Source organism: Pseudophryne corroboree, chromosome 9 (genome assembly GCF_028390025.1).
Source record: "Pseudophryne corroboree isolate aPseCor3 chromosome 9, aPseCor3.hap2, whole genome shotgun sequence".
Taxonomy (NCBI): Eukaryota; Metazoa; Chordata; class Amphibia; order Anura; family Myobatrachidae; genus Pseudophryne; species Pseudophryne corroboree.
This window is the reverse complement of record NC_086452.1, coordinates 298556635-298573513: the sequence shown is the minus strand read 5'-3', so window position 1 is coordinate 298573513 and position 16879 is coordinate 298556635. Positions and strand designations below refer to the sequence as shown.

The 16879-nt window shown below is 49.6% G+C and overlaps 1 long non-coding RNA gene across 1 annotated transcript in view; it reads right to left on the bottom strand.

Moving 5' to 3' along the window:
• LOC134958053 (uncharacterized) overlaps positions 1-16879 on the bottom strand; it is a 218097-nt gene that overhangs the window by 109783 nt on the left and 91435 nt on the right. The window contains exon 2 of the long non-coding RNA XR_010186856.1: positions 12934-12984. This is a non-coding gene — a long non-coding RNA (uncharacterized LOC134958053). The remainder of the gene's footprint in view (positions 1-12933; positions 12985-16879) is intronic.

Sequence of the window (16879 nt, the reverse complement as noted above, 5' to 3'; positions counted from 1 at the left end):
ACTATGCAGGAATACGAAGCACTGGGCGGGCGCCCAGTATCCTTTATGGACAACGAGAAAAGAATTTACCGGTAGGTAATTAAAATCCTATTTTCTCTTACGTCCTAGAGGATGCTGGGGTCCACATTAGTACCATGGGGATGTACCAAAACTCCCAGTACGGGAGGGAGAGTGCTGAGGTTCCTGCAGAACAGACTGACCAAACTTTAGGTCCCCAGAGGCCACAGTATCGAACTTGTAGAACTTGGCAAACGTGTTCGACCCTGACCAAGTAGCTGCTCAGAAAAGCTGTAAAGCCGAGACACCCCGGGGAGCCACCCAGGAAGAACCCACCTTACGAGTAGAGAGGGCCTGATCAGAATTTGGAATCGGCAATCCTGCTGTCGAATAAGCATGCTGGATAGTAAGCCTGATCCAGCGAGAAATCGTCTGATTAGAAGCAGGGCACCCAATCTTGTTGGGATCATAAAGGACAAATAGTGCGTCTGATTTCCTGTGACGAGTAGTTCTCTTCACATATATCTTCAAAGCCCACACAACATCCTAGGACTTTGAGCTAATTGAGGTATCAGTAGCCACTGGCAACACAATAGGTTGGTTGATATGAAAAGCCGACACAACCTTTGGAAGAAATTGCTGACGCGTTCTGAGCTCAGCACTATCCTCATGGAAAATCAAGTAGGGGCTTTTGTGCTACAATGTCCCCAATTTCCGACACACATCTTGCAGGTGCCAATGCCAACAGTGTGACCGCCTACCAAGTAAGAAACTTTACGTCCATCTCCTGTAAAGGTTCGAACCAATCCGATTGCAGGAACTGCAGCACCACATTAAGATCCCAAGGCGCAGTAGGTGGCACAAAGGGTGGTTGGATGTGCAGAACTCCTTTCAAGAAAGTCTGAACCTCAGGGATAGCAGCTAATTATTTCTGGAAGAAAATGGACAAAGCCGAAATCTGGACTTTGATTGAGCACAAGCATAGTCCCACATCCACACCTGCTTGCAGAAAGAGGAGAAAACGTCCCAGTTGAAACTCCACCGTAGGACACGTCTTGGACATACTTTTTCCAAATCTGATGGTAATGTTTAGACGTTACCCCCTTCCTAGCTTGGATCAGAGTAGGAATAACCTTGTTCGGAATGAACTTCCGAGTTAAGATCTGGCGTTCAACCTCCATGCCATCAAACGTAGCCGCGGTAAGTCTTGATAGGTCAAACGGCACCTGTTGTAGAAGGTCCTCGCAAAGAGGAAGAGGCCTCTTTTCCTCCAGCAGTAATGCCAGAAGATCCGTGTACCAAGCCCTTCTTGGCCATCTTTTTATTAGTTTGAGAACCCTTGGGATGAGTGGAAGTGGAGGGAACACATACACTGACTGGAACACCCACGGAGTCACCGGGGCGTCCACAGCCACTGCTTGTGGGTCTCGTGACCTGGAACAGTACCTCCAAAGCTTCTTGTTGAGGCAAGAGGCCATCATGTCTATTTGAGGTACATCCCATCGGCTTGTTACCTCTGCGAACACCTCCGGGTGGAGGCCCCATTCTCCTGGATGGAGATCGTGTCTGCTGAGGAAGTCCGCTTCCCAGTTGTCAACTCCCAGAATGAAGATCGCCGACAGCGCCATCGCGTGCCTTTCTGCCCAGAGGAGGATTTTTGTTACCTCTGACATTGCAGCCCTGCTCTTCGTTCCGCCCTGCCTGTTTATGTAGGACACTGCTTTAGCATACAGGAGTGATAATGCCGGTGCCCCCGTCTCAGAGAGGCAGGGGATACTATTCGACACTGTTTCTAGTTCCGAAGCCGAATGGATCCTCCCGACCTATACTCAACCTCAAATCTTTGAACAAATTTGTGAGGGTGTCCAAATTCCGTATGGAAACTCTGCGCTCTATTGTACTGGCTATGGAACCCAAGGACTATATGGTATCCCTGGATATTTAGGATCCTTACCTACACATACCTATTGCCATGTCGCATCAGCAATAGCTTAGGTTTGCTATTGGCAACCTTCATTATCAGATCCAAGCCTTGCCTTTCGGACAGACCACGGTTCCTCGGATCTTCACCAAGGTCATGGCGGTCATGACGGCCCTTCTCCGCCGTCAGGGTATCAGGAGCCAGACGTATCTGGACGACTTGTTGATCCTGGTGAACTCCCCAGAGGTTCTCCTCCGTCATCTGGAACTGACGGTCCAATTCCTACAAGCTCACGGGTGGCTCATCAACTGGAAGAAAACCTCACTGGTCCCTGCTCAGAGCATGGTGTACCTGGGGGCATTACTGGACACACACAACCAACGTTTGTTCTGGTCTTCAGGACAGAATCAGATATTTCCTCTCTTGCCAAAGAGTGTTGATACACTCGGCGATGCAAGTACTAGGCATCACGGTGTCGGCTTTCGACATGGTAGAGTACGCTCAATTTCATTCCCGCCCTCTGCAGAGGTTAATCCTTTCCAAGTGGGACGGCCTGCCTCACCGGATCAGGTTTCAAATGTTCTCCTTGACTACGGAGGTTCGTCTGTCACTGAGTTGGTGGCTACAGGACCAACAATTGAGCAGGGTTCGTCCCTTCTGAATCTCCAACTGGGTCCTCCTAACGACGGATGCCACTCTCTTCAGGGTCGGTGGACCGGGGAGGAATCTCTCCTCCCGATAAAGATTCTGGAATTGCGGGCAGTGTTCAATGCGCTGACACTGGCCAAGCCTTTCGTATAGAACAGGCCTGTTCAAGTACAATCAGACACCACCACAGTGGCATACATAAATCATGAAGGTAGCACACAAAGCCGCCTGGCACTGATGGAAGGGTCATAAATTCTTCGATGGGCGGAATGACATCTGCCAGCAATATCAGCAGTGTTCATTCCGGGGGTCCTCAACTGGGAAGCAGACTTCCTCAGTCATCAGGACGTACACACCAGGGAGTGGAGTCTTCATCCAGAGGTCTTCCAACTCCTTGTGGACAAGTGGGGTCTACCAGATGTAGACCTGATGGCGTCTCAACACAATCATAAGGTTCCGGTCTTCGGAGCAAGGAGCGTCCGTGGACACAATGGCAATTCCATGGAACTTTCGGCTGCCATACGTGTTCCCTCCAGTGTCACTCCTACCCAGGGTACTACTGAAGTTCAAGCAAGAAGGAGGAATACTGCTTCTAGTCGATCCAGCGTGGCCCAGACGGCATTGGTTCACAGACCTGCAGGGTCTCTCGATCGAGCGTCCTTTCTACTTCCTCAATGCCCAGACCTCTTCGTTCAGGGCCCTTGTGTTTACCAGGACCTGGCAAGACTGGCTTTGACAGCGTGGCTCTTGAAGCTTCACTCCTGAGGGCCAAAGGATTTTCTGAGGTGGTTATTCAAACTATGTTGAAGGCTCGCAAACCGGCTTCTGCACAGATTTATTATAGGGTCTGGAATTCTTACTTCACCTGGTGTGCTGCTTAAAATTATGATGCATACAAGTTTAGTACTTCCAGACTTCTGGCTTTTTTGCAACAAGGCCTGGATTTAAGACTTCGCCTGGCCTCCCTCAAGGTTCACATTTCTGACTTGTCGGTGTGGTTTCAGTGAAAAATTGTATCTATTCCTGTCTTTAGAGCGGTCTTTGGATGTGGTACGGGCTCTTTGTATATATGTAGAAAGGACTGCCTCTATCAGCAGGTCAGATTCTCTTTTTGTACTTTTTGGTTTTCACAAACGTGGCTGGCCTGCGAATAAGTAGAACTTGGCCAGATGGATTAGAATGGTTATTGCACAAGCTTATGCGCAGGCTGGACTCTCAGCTCCTGCTGCTATCAAGGCCCATTCTACTCGATCTGTTGGACCTTCTGGGCTGGGCCGCTGTAGCGCGTCCGCTGAACAATTGTGCAAGGCGGCTACGTGGTCCTCAGTGAACACGTTCATCAGGTTCTATGCCTTTCTTACACTTCCGCCTCCTAGGATGCTTCCTTTGGATGCCGGGTTCTTGTGCCTGCTACAGTGCATCCCCTCCCATGAGGAACTGCTTTAGGACATCCCGGATGTTATTCCCAGTGTACCCCGCTGCAAAAAAAGAATATTTATGTTAAGACTTACCATTGTTAAATCTTTCTGCGAGGTACACTGGTTTCCACAGGGCGCCCACCCTGATGCACTTAGCTTCTTTGGGTTTGTATGGCATTAACCGCTAGTCCCTTCTCCTGTCATGAGAATGTGGGTCTATGTGACTAACATCTACCGTTTCTCTTACCTGCTACTGCATTAGACTGGTTAATGAAACTGAGCTCCAGTGCCTGGAGAAGGGGCTATAGAGTGCATCCTGAGAACAGTCAAAGCTTTAGCCTGTTGGTTCCCCGGATCAAGATCCAACTCTACACCCCAATGTTATTCCCTGTGGAAACCAGTGTACCTCGCAGAAAGAGATTTTTTTTTTTTTTTAATTCTTTAATTTTGTGCGGCTAACAGAGTAGGTAAACAAACATTGACAAGAGGGACAAGTGGTCCAGAGAACCAACGTCCAACAAAAACCACAATTTTAGAATAAACAATAAAAGTAATCAAAAATAAAACATCAGTAATCAGATTTGGGGGGGGGGGGGGAGGGAGAGGGGGGGGGGGGGGAAGGGGAGACCACGATATAATCCAATCACAGTATATATGCTGAAAATCATGAATTCAGAAAAAAGATAGAGCAGGTGGGCAAGAGAAAGACAAGAGAGGATAGGAAGGAGGAAAGGAAGAGGAGGGAAGAAGAGAAAGGAGAAGAAAAGGAGATAGAGGAAGAGCAGTAGGGGATGCCCATGGGTCTACGGAAGGAGCTAGGGACAAGAGGGGGGAGACGGCGGTCCACGTTTAGCTGCGAGCCAGGGGGCCCAAACCTGCTCAAAAACATGACCTCGGTCATGGAGGTAATACGTAATCTTTTCCATTGATGCAATATGCCAAATTTTGGTTTTAAGGGATAAGAGAGAGGGAGGAGAGGGTTTTTTCCAATTAAGGGCTATCAGTGATTTCACCGCAGTTAGAATATGTGTAGTCAGTTTTCGGGAGAATTTATCAAGCATCGGGGGAGGGTAGCACAGCAAAAAGATCCAGGGATCCTTCAGCAGGGGGGAATCTAGAAGGGAGACAAGGAGGGAGTGGACTAGATTCCAAAAGGGAATGATGGACGGGCAGGACCACCATATATGTAGCATATTGCCTCTAGATCCACAGTTCCTCCAGCAATCAGGGGAAGAAGACGGAAAGAGTTTGTTAAGTCTATCCGGGGTGTAGTACCAACGGTAGTAAATTTTGTAAGCCGTCTCTTTGAAAGCAGTAGCAATGGAGCATTTAGCAATCCCCAGTCTCATGTCCTCCCAGTCTCCACTCTCCGGAGGGGGCCCAAGATCACGCTCCCATGCGAGTTCGTGGGGCCAAGAGGAGGGAAGGGAAGAGTCCAGTAAAAGGGAGTAAAGTTGGGAGATTAAGCCTTTGGAGAGGTGAGAGTGTACGCATAAACTTTCCAAGGGAGTGAGGGCTCGAAGCAGGGCGGAGGAGGGCAGAGAGCCCAAAAAGTGCCGGATTTGTAGGAATTGAAAGGGGTCAAGTGAGTACGAGGGGGTCTTCTGTTGTAAGTCAGGGAGGGACAACCATTGACCCCGATCAGCAAAATCAGATGGGAATTTGAAGCCCAGCGTTATCCATGTACGGAATCTCGTAGTCGAGTATCCAGGAGGAAACATAGGGTTCTGCCAGATAGGGGTCAAGGGTGAAGGGGTAGTGGTGAGACCCATCTTCAGAGAGTGGGAGTCCCAAATTTTAAGGTTAAATTTAATCGTGGGGAGGAGTTTGGAAGCTGGGGGTCAGGAGGTAGAGGGCAGACCCCATAAGGGGGTCAGGTCCGAAAGGTTGATATGGGCTGCTTCGATATCTAACCAGGATACGGATCCCGGAGGGGCATAAGAGGTGACTACATGGGAGAGGTGGGAGGCCAGGTAGTAGAGTTTGATAACAGGAAGACCTCTACCGCCAGCGGAGGTTGGTCGTTTCAGGGTGTTGGCAGCAATGCGGGGAGGTCTGTGGTTCAAAATAAAACGCTTGAGTGCTCGTTGGGTAGTACGAAGAAAGGAGGCCGGGACTGTCACAGGGAGGGTCTGGAAAAGGTAGAGCCATTTGGGGATTATGTTAATTTTAACCGCTATGATCCTGCCCAGCCACAAAATAAAAAGACTCTTCCAGGACGTCAGGTCAGCGAGCGTTTTGGTGAGGAGGGGTGGAAAGTTTTCCCGAAAGAGAGAGTCGTAGCGGGAGGTCAAGTAAATCCCCAGGTATTTGATCTTTGTAGGCTGCCATTTAAAATTGAAGTTCGTGCGAAGGGATTCAGCTTCTCGGTGGGGGACATGGAGCAGCATGGCCTCGGATTTGGAATAATTGATCTTGTAGCCTAATACAAGGCTATAAGAATGGAGGACTGAAAATAGATTCGGGAGCGAGATAAGGGGCTGGGTCAAGGAAAGTAGAATGTCATCTGCGAAGAGGAAGATTTTGGGATCGGTACGGCCCACTGGTATACCATGTATACCCTGGTGAGCTCTGATTTGGGAGGCGAGCGGCTCAATAACAAGGGCGAATATCAATGGCAATAGAGGGCAACCCTGACGCGTACCATTCGATATGCGGACCGGGGCAGACGAGACACCGTTGATTAGGACTGTGGCGGAGGGGGTGGAGTATAGTGCCAGAACACCAGTAAGGAAGACACCCGACAAGCCATAGGCCTCCAGGGCGGCTCTCAAAAAACTCCAGGAGATCCGGTCGAAAGCTTTTTCAGCATCCAAGGAGAGCATGATAGTGGGGGATCCCCTGGAGTTCGAGATGTGTATAAGATCGATAGTGCGTCTGGTGTTATCCCTCGCCTGGCGGCCCGGAATAAACCCCACTTGGTCGTAGTGGACAAGGGAAGGGAGATACGGGTTAAGGCGGTTAGCTAGGATTTTAGCAAAAATTTTTAGGTCCAGGTTCAGGAGGGATATAGGGCGGTAGCTAGCGCAATTAAGGGCGTCCTTGCCTTCCTTAGGAATTACCACAATTCTGGCCTCTAACATCTCAGGAGGAAAGGAGTCGCCATGGATAATCTTATTAAACAGGGATTGGAGGTGGGGGGAGAGGAGATCAGAGAATTGTTTGTAGTAAAGAGCTGTGAAGCCATCTGGGCCAGGAGATTTACCGATCTTTTGCAAGAGAATAGTCTGGGCAATTTCTTCCACGAGATCTCGCTGTTAAGATGGTCCATGGCGTCTCGAGGCAATCTAGGCAGGTTAGAGGCTGAGAGAAAGCGAGAGACCAGGTCAGAGTAGGACTGGGAGGGGGGGGCCAGACGGGGAGGGTGGCAGATTGTATAAGTCAGTGTAGTAGGATTGAAAGGCAGCCCTAATGGCGGTAGGGTTATGGACTAATCTATTGAGAGGGTCCCTAATAGAAATTATATTAGTTTTGGCTCTGGCGGAGCGGAGTCGTGCCGCCAGGATCTTGTCCGCCTTATCCCCCTTCTCATAAAAAGACTGGCGAAGCCATTTGAGACGTTTAGCCACCCGTCTGGAGAGAAGGAGATCAAGTTCCGCCTTAACAGTACGGAGTTCAGACAAGATGGCCTGGACGGAGGACGCCTTGTGCCGAGTCTCAAGGGTGTGGAGTTTAATAGAAAGTCTGTTAAACTGGGTGAGAGATTGTTTCTTGGTTTTCGAGGCTAGGCTGTTGATGTGCCCACGAAGGACCGCCTTGTGTGCCAGCCAGAGAGTGGACCTGGAAGTGTCGGGGGAGTCGTTCAGGGTAAAATAGTCAGAAAGCTTATCCCGAAGATGGGAGCGTATCTCCGGGTTGTGAAGGAGGGAGTCGTTAAGGCGCCAAGTCATGGGGCGGGGGCGAGAGAGCAGGCCCGAAAGGTCGCAAGAGATAGGGGCGTGGTCAGACCAGATCAGTGAGTGGATATGGGCAGCGCGGAGATTCAAGGCAAGTTCATGGCTGAGCAGGATCATATCGATGCGGGAGTAAGAGTTATGAGGAGCAGAATAGAAGGTGTAGTCACGCGCCGAAGGATCTTTTATCCTCCAGGAGTCGTAGAGAAGCTGGGATCGCATGAGACGGAGGAGGGATTTAGAGCGGAGAGAGTCCGACGGGGAAGCAGAGGGCAGAGAGGGAGAGAGGTCTATATTTGGATTTAAAACAGAGTTAAAATCTCCAGCTAGTATGAGGTCGCCTTGCCGGACTTGAGTAAGAAGCGTATCTAGTTTTGCAAAGAACAACTCTTGTCGTTGGTTAGGGGCATAGATGTTGGCTAAGGTGCATAATTTGTTAGTAAGTTTCCCCACCAGCACAAGAAACCGGTCATCCTTATCAGCGTGGGAGTCGAGGAGTTCAAAGGTGAGGTGACGGGCAAATAAGATCGCGAATCCTCGTTTTTTGGCCGAATGGTCACAGGCATGAAAAGCGTCAGGGTACGGTTTACATTGTAGCGTAGGATGGGCGTTATGTAGAAAATGAGTCTCCTGGAGGAAGACCAGGTCACACCTATGGAGTTTAAGGGAGGCAAAGAGTTTACCTCTCTTTTGAGGGCTATTCAGGCCCTTCACATTAAAAGAGAGTACCCAGAGACCCATGGGCAAGCAGCAAAGAGGTAGGCAGAATAGGAGGAGCGCCGAGTTCCAAAAGTAGGGTGGAAAGGAAGAATAGTAGATGACAGAGAAGCATAACATAAGATAGCGTGGTCAGAAAGGAGGGGGGAAGGAAAAGAAACCGGGAGGGAGGGTAGGGTAGGTGGTCGTCCGGCGGTGGAGGCTAGGACCAGTGGCGCTGACAGGGGGAAGGGGTGCTAGGTGTCGGGAGGGCACCTAGGTCAGCAAGAGGGCTCGGAGCCCTAAGGGGGCGCAGCATGGCATCCAGACGATGCATCACTAACCGCTTAGCAATGATTAAGAGGCAGGCCCCCCCTGGAGGGACCTGCAGGGAAAGGCTGGAGAGAAGACAGGAGTGAGGAACGGGTGGAGCGCCAGCTCCAGAGAGAAATCGAAGGAAAGAGAAAAGAAGGAGCAGGAGAAAAAGGAAATAAAATGGAAACAAGAAACAGTATCACACTGTAACAAGGGGTAACATCATAACAGTTAAGAACCGACTAAGGGATCGGGAAGTTAGAACATGGGAGATCTAAAAGTAAACAGCTCCCCGGCTAGGGAGTACGACCAAGAAAGGTCGACACAAATATAGGCATGGTATGTCAACTCAGAAAGCTAGAAGTCCATCAGGGAACTGGAGGAGGAGCCAGAGAGGCCGAAGATGCTAGAACCGTGAACCACTCCGAGCAGGGGGGCGGAGGTGGATTTCGCTGCATCTGGGGAGGCAGACTGGATGCAGAGGGGTCCTGTTCGTCGGTGTGGATACCCAGCTTGGAGAGCAGCGATTGAGCCTCGGATGGGTTTCTGGCTGTAAGTAGCTTTCCCTGATGCCAAACCAGGATATGGAATGGGAAACCCCAGCGGTACTTGACATTGTGCTGGGAGAGCAGGGAAGTGATGGGCTTAAAGTCTCTACGTTTGGCCATGGTGAGCGGGGATAAATCCTGGAAAATCTGCAGGGAGACATTTTGGAAGGACACAGACCCCAGTCGCCGAGCTACTCTCATAACGGACTCTTTCGCGGTGAAGTAGTGCATTCGGATAATGACGTCTCTAGGCTGGGAAGAGTCTTGGGAGCTGGGTCGGAGGGCTCGGTGTGCTCGGTCCAGGAGAAGATGGTCTTCGGGGGTGTCAGGTGACAGGAAGGTGAAGAGGCGTTTAAGGTAGAGTTCAAGGTGGGCCACTTCAACGTCTTCAGGAATACCCCGAATCCTGAGATTATTTCTCCTCGCCCTATTGTCCTGGTCCTCATGCTCCTCCCGCAATTGGGCAACATCTTGGCGGAGTTGATGGAAGTCGGTCTCGACAGATTGTTGAAACGACACCACCTCTTCAACTCGTCGCTGATCCGTTCTGGAGCCAATTTCGGCGATATCAGACTTCAGGGAGTGGAGAGCCTGGACAGAGTTCTTGACATCCCGCATCTCTTTAAGGAGGGAGAGAAAGTCCCTGCGGGTAAGGGGTGTAAGATCGTCGTCATCAGGATCGGAGTCGGAGGGACCATGGGGGTGTTCGGGAGCATCGGACCGGTTCTTGGCGGGGGTGCTCTTTTTAGTAAGGAATGGTGTGAGGTCAGATCCTTGTGATTTTTTGCCACCTCTGGGCATCTTGTACAGTCGAGAAGGGGGGTAGACGGCAGAAAGGGGGGTAGAGAAGGCGCTCCAGCAGTAAGGCTCAGGCCCAGGGGGGGTAAGGCGGGGGTACTAGAGAGATGTCATGACGCGGCCAGCAAGGCAGCGTGGGTGGGACAGGGCCAAGGAGTTCCGGCAGATAGAAAGGCCCACGTGGCCTCGGACGGGAGATAGACAATCAGAGATCGCAGAAGATGGGCTGGTGTAATCCGTATATATGCCCGTATGCAGGGTCTGCGAGGATGAGGCCCGGACACGGACCAGCCAGTGACCGGGATAGTACCGAGTTCCGGTAGGCAAACCGGGTTGTCAGGCCCCAGCAGTGGAAGGAGTCGTCACAGAAGCCGGGAGAAGCAGGGGCCCGCAGGTGTGGCAGGAGTGTGGAGGGCCAGAGGCCAGGTGAATTGCGGGCTCCGAAGGGCCACAGGAGGGGGGCCAGTGCAGGGGGCCCGAGGCCAGGTAAAATGCGGGCTCCGGAGGGTCAGAGTGGGGGGGCCCCTAGCGCGGGGTCGCCGGGTTGCTGAGGAGACACAGGCTGCCGGGGGGGTGGAGACAGCAGCGCTCCGAGGGCTCACACGGAGAGGTCAGGGAAGGGGGGTAGAGGAGTGCAGGCTACGAGCAGGCTGACGCTACCCGCACAGAGCCACTGCAGTGTGAGTGTTCGGCCGTCTGCACCTCTCCCCTCAGCCGCACGGCGTCGGGTCCCGGCTTCCGGAAGCGGAGGAGGCCGGAGGGCAGGGGTGCTGTGGATGCCGCTCTCCGAGCGGGTGAGGAGGCTGACGAGGTCCAGGGCAGCCCGGAGGAGCCGAATGGTAGACGGGGATCCGGCAAGTGAGACGCTCGCCGCCACACCGGAACCGGAAGCAGCGGCCGCGTCCCGGCGTCCGACAGCAACAGAGGCCCCGGCTTCACCCCGACCCGCAGGCCGCAACCCGCACAGACACAGGAGGTTCCGCGGACCACGCAGGTCGGATCAGGGGGACCCCAGCAGGGAGGATGGTGGGCCGTGGGGGACCTTAGGGGTGCAGGAAGGGCAGGTATATAAGGCCCAGGCAGGAGCTCGAGCTCCACACGTCCTGCTGCCTCAGAAGCCAGGCCACGCCCCCCCGCAGAAAGAGTTTTAACAATGGTAAGTCTTACCATAAATCTCCTTATGTGTTATATTGATAAGCGATCTTAGTGCTACTGTGCTATTTTTTAAAGGGTACAGAGAGTTCTGTAATTAGTAACTTTTTCTTCTTATCTCAGCATATACGCACAGTCCGAGGTGGGCGTTCCGGTTACCATGATGACCGGATGCCGCCGCCGGCCTGACGCGGCTGGTGTGCGACCAGAAGCGCGACCGAGTGGTCTCTTTTCGGTTCTTTTGGACACAGTGGCGGGCTTCTTCTACAGTATAAAGGTTTGTTTATGTGTGTGTTTAGTTGTTGCTCACCTTAACAAAGGGGCGCTGCAGCCCCAAAACGTTGGAGATATCTGATATGTGTTAACACTTTGATTGATTCAGGACTCTGAGTGACGCTATTTCTTGTGTCATATATATATATATATATATATATATATATATATATATATATATATACACACACACACACACACACACACACACATACATATATATATATATACACACACATACATATATATATATATACACACACACACACACTGGTCGTCTGGCACTCTGGACACTAGGAATAATAGCGGGGTGCCCTCCGTGGGTGCACATGCAGATCAATTTTCCTGAACCTCTTGCAAGGCCCTCACCGGATTTGAAGCAAAACTCTTGTATTTAATATTCACATCACTGAAAAACGTGCTTAAAATAAGGGTTACATTAGAACAACGTTTCAAGGCTGTAATGCCTTTTCCTCAGGTTGAGTAACCAACATGAAACAAACCAAACTGTGAACCAAAACCATTTTGGTTCACAGTTTGGTTTGTTTCACATGGAGAGCGATAAAGTGAAGAAAGATAATGTGCCAAACAGTCAGTTTCTGTCATTTTACAGGTTGTGCTAGGTTAATACTTTATCTTTCTCCACTTTCTCTCTTCCCAAGGCTTGACACATATCCACAAGAATGCCGAGACTGGAGATGTGATTTTGGTACCAGTCAGCACTGACAATATTCTCCCCTCCATGCTAAGGGTGTGGTCTACTCTCAGATATGAATTGTCACAGAAATGTCACATGTGGAGGGAGGGAATTTGGGGGAATTTCATTCAATACATGGACAAAGCTGGTGTTTTGACTAATTCACACAGGACTTGCTCTAGTAGAAACATTCCCCCTTATTTATCAATGAGTGATAAATTTCACCGTGAGTGATAAATTGCACCAGCCAATCACCTCCTAGCTGTCATTTATCAAACACATACCCTTATTTATCAATGAGTGATAACTTTCACTGTGAGTGATAAATTGCACCAGTCAATCAGCACCTAACTGTCATGTTACAGACAGTGTTTAAAAAAATGACAGGAGTGGATTGGCTGGTGCAATTTATAACTCACAGTGAAATGTATCACTCATTGATAAATAAGGGCAATTGTTTCATAAGGGTAGGAAATGTGAAGTTACTGACTGCATACTGGAATCAAATGGCAGATGAGTGTCTTTTAAATTAATAACGATTTAAAGCAAGAAAAATGTTCTAGGCAGCATTCCTCACCTGTGTTACTGACCACAGGTCCAATATGTGCCAGTCCTTTCAAATGTCCATCTACAAGTGAAAATAGAAAACAAATATATAATTAACATTATTTCTATTTGAAACATCGTGGGTTAAAACATGTCTGGAAAAAACAACACTTCATAATACATTCACAAGTAAATGTTATCAAGTAGCTTACTGTATTCACTAGATTCATACCATTAGAACAAATAAAAATGATAAACAATATGAAGCTCAGACAGGTTCACAGGAAAAGCTTTTAGCTGATTTCCAGGCAGAATGTAGTATACAATAGTACCAGCAGTTTCAGCAGTCTCTCGGATGTGCTAGCCTAGGCCACAGCCCAGTGCTTTTTGATTACAGGACTTCATCTGCATGAATATTTGACCTATAACACTCATTCGACAAATCCAGGTGCAAGTGGCAGAATACATATAAATCTGGGCACATACATGTGACCACACACTTCTGGGCATGCGCAATCATGCAAGAGATGACACGCCTACCAGCATGGGTCTCAGTTTGCATGAGTTCCTTTGTATTTTAACATTCCAAGTGTGGCCCTCTAAGCTTCAAGTGGACTGCACATTACCTTTATCTAGGTTATGAAAATGATATATTATTGGAGTAGGAATAATTAAAATAAATGTATCAGCAGGCACTATAATATAAGACAATAAAACATTACAAATTATAACAAAAATCTGTACTTTGAATTCTATGAAACAAAGCTAAAAAAAAGGACCAATTGGGAATTCAGAGCGAAATAGCTGGGGATGCAGATGCAGGCAAGGAGACTGCACGAGACACTAAGGGGTGTATTCAATAACTGTCGGAAGCTGCCGTCTTGTCGGAAAGATAGCAGCTTCTGACTGAAACAGGTCGGAAGGGGTTCCGACCTATTCAATAGGGGCTGATTTTTTCCGAAAAGTCGGGAATTCCTGACTTGTCGGAAAACACGTGGATCGGCGGAATAGCCGCCGATCCACGTGCTTCTGTCGGAAATGGGGCCAAATCCGACAGATTTTGGCCCCTTTTCCGACAAACTCAATCTGACTTGAAAACAAGTCGGATTGAGGTGAGAAGACAAGCGGTGCTGCGGGCGGCTGGGGGAGCTGAGATCGACGGCCGGCGGAAGGAGCTGGCTGCGGGGGGACATGTCTGCGGTGGCGGGGAAAGGCGCTGCAGGGAGAGAGGTGCCTAGCCGTCCCCCGCCAGGTGCCTCTCTCCCTGCAGCGTCTCCCCCCGCCGCCGCAGACATGTTCCCCCACAGCCAGCTCCTCTCTCAGGCCGCCAATCTGTGCTCTCCCCACCACCCGCAGGCACATCTCTCCCTGCAGCCGCCGATCTCTGCTCCCCCTGCCGCCCAGCTTACCCCCACTGCCTTCCCGCTCTCACCTGCCGCCATTTGCGCACCTGGCCGCTGCTGTCAGCGTATCGTAAGCTGACCGCCGGTCAGCAGTACTACACCCAGCGTATCTGCAGCTGCTGACAACAGCGGCAGGACGGGTCCCTGTGTACGGCCAAATCAGACAGTCGGACTTGGCCGTCCGTTGAATAGGGGTTGTCGGATACATTCCGACAACTGCATGTCGGAATGGATCCGACTCTTATTGAATATACCCCTAAGGCTGGGTACATACAGTGCGATTTTTTTGCACTATATCGCACAGTCTCTGGCAATAGTGCAATATAGTGCACTATGGGCCTAATTCAGACCTGATCGTAGATGTGCTAAATTTAGCACATCTACGATCAGTCACACAGACATGCAGGGGGACGCCCAGCACAGGGCTAGTCGGCCCTGCATGTCAGGCCCGACTTCCCCGCACAAGTTCAAAAGCATCACACAGCGGCGATGCTTTTGTATTTTAGGATTAGTTTCCTGCAAGCACAGTTCCTACGCGCTGGCCCTATATCTCACCATCTGTACACATAATATTGTATGCAATATAGTGCGTTGCGCGCTCCCGCGGGTCGTATCCGATGTTCTATGTCGGATTAACATGCAGCTCTATTTTGGCTAGATACTACACTATCTACTGCATATTGTACCGTGTGTATTTAACGTACTATTTGCGTGATCACAATAAAGTGAGAAGCCATATCTTATGCTATATCTTATGCTAAATCGTTTGTGCTAAGTCTTATGCTATATCTTACCGTGTGAATGCACTGTTTTGTTTGTTCAGGAGCTCAGGAAATTTCAAGGGATATTACGATATGTTAACATAGCCAAAATCTTACCATGTGTACCCAGCTTAAAGGTGGGTACACACTAGAGCGACGGGGATTCGTTACGACATCGGTACGAATCCCAGTCAGCCCTAGATTGTGTGTATACACTCGGGCGATGCTAATGAAGGTTGGAACAAACATGTTCCGTCCTTCATTAGCATAATACAGGACGCTAGTGACAACGCTTAGTTTTATGTGCAGCACACAGAACCAAGCGTCCATCGCTAGCGTCCGCGGGAGCGCGCAATTCCCCATACACACTGAGTGATGTAGGTAATATGTTGTTACGAAACGGCATATTGTGCCGACGTCGCTGTAGTGTGTACCCAGCTTAAGAGGTGCCTCCTTTATTATTGAAATAAATAAAATTTGATTCCCCACCATAATATCAGTAGTTTAGTGGGAAAAAAGGTCACCTTTCATTTTATTGATGTGATGTAGTCCAATGCGTTAAAAGAAAACTCTGAAAATATTCAGAAATTCAGAATTTATGGCTAATCGGTGTCCTAAAAAAAAATAAGATTTTACTTACCGGTAAATCTATTTCTCGTAGTCCGTAGTGGATGCTGGGGATTCCCATGGGGAATAGACGGGCTCCGCAGGAGATAGGGCACTTTAAGAAAGCTTTGGATTCTGGGTGTGCACTGGCTCCTCCCTCTATGTCCCTCCTCTAGACCTCAGTTAGAGAAACTGTGCCCAGAGGATATGAACAGTACAAGGAAAGGATTTTTGTAATCTAAGGGCGAGATTCATACCAGCCACACCAATCACACCGTATAACTTGTGATAAACTACCCAGTTAACAGTATGAACAATTAACATAGCCTCGGTTCAAGACCGACCAACTATAATATAACCCTTATTGAAGCAATAACTATATACAAGTCTTGCAGAAGAAGTCCGCACTTGGGACGGCCGCCCAGCATCCACTACGGACTACGAGAAATAGATTTACCGGTAAGTAAAATCTTATTTTCTCTAACGACCTAGTGGATGCTGGGGACTCCGTAAGGACCATGGGGATTATACCAAAGCTCCCAAACGGGCGGGAGAGTGCGGATGACTCTGCAGCACCGATTGAGCAAACACAAGGTCCTCCTCAGCCAGGGTATCAAACTTATAGAACTTCGCAAAAGTGTTGGAACCTGACCAAGTAGCCGCTCGGCAAAGCTGTAATGCAGAGACCCCTCGGGCAGCCGCCCAAGAAGAGCCCACCTTCCTAGTGGAATGGGCCTTAACCGATTTAGGTAATGGCAATCCTGCCGTAGAATGCGCCTGCTGAATCGTGTTACAGATCCAGCGAGCAATAGTCTGCTTTGAAGCAGGAGCGCCAACCTTGTTGGCCGCATACAGAACAAACAGAACTTCCGTCTTCCTGATCCTAGCTGTTCTGGTCACATAAATCTTCAAAGCCCTGACCACATCCAGGGACTCAGAGTCCTCCAAGTCCCGAGTAGCCACAGGCACGACAATAGGTTGGTTCATATGAAAAGATGAGACCACCTTGGGCAGAAATTGAGGCCGAGTCCTCAACTCTGCCCTATCCACGTGAAAAATTAGGTATGGGCTTTTATATGATAAAGCCGCTGATTCTGAAACACGCCTTGCAGAAGCTAAGGCCAACAACATGACCACTTTCCAAGTGAGGTATTTCAACTCCACTGTTTTGAGTGGTTCAAACCAAGGTGACTTGAGGAACCTTAAT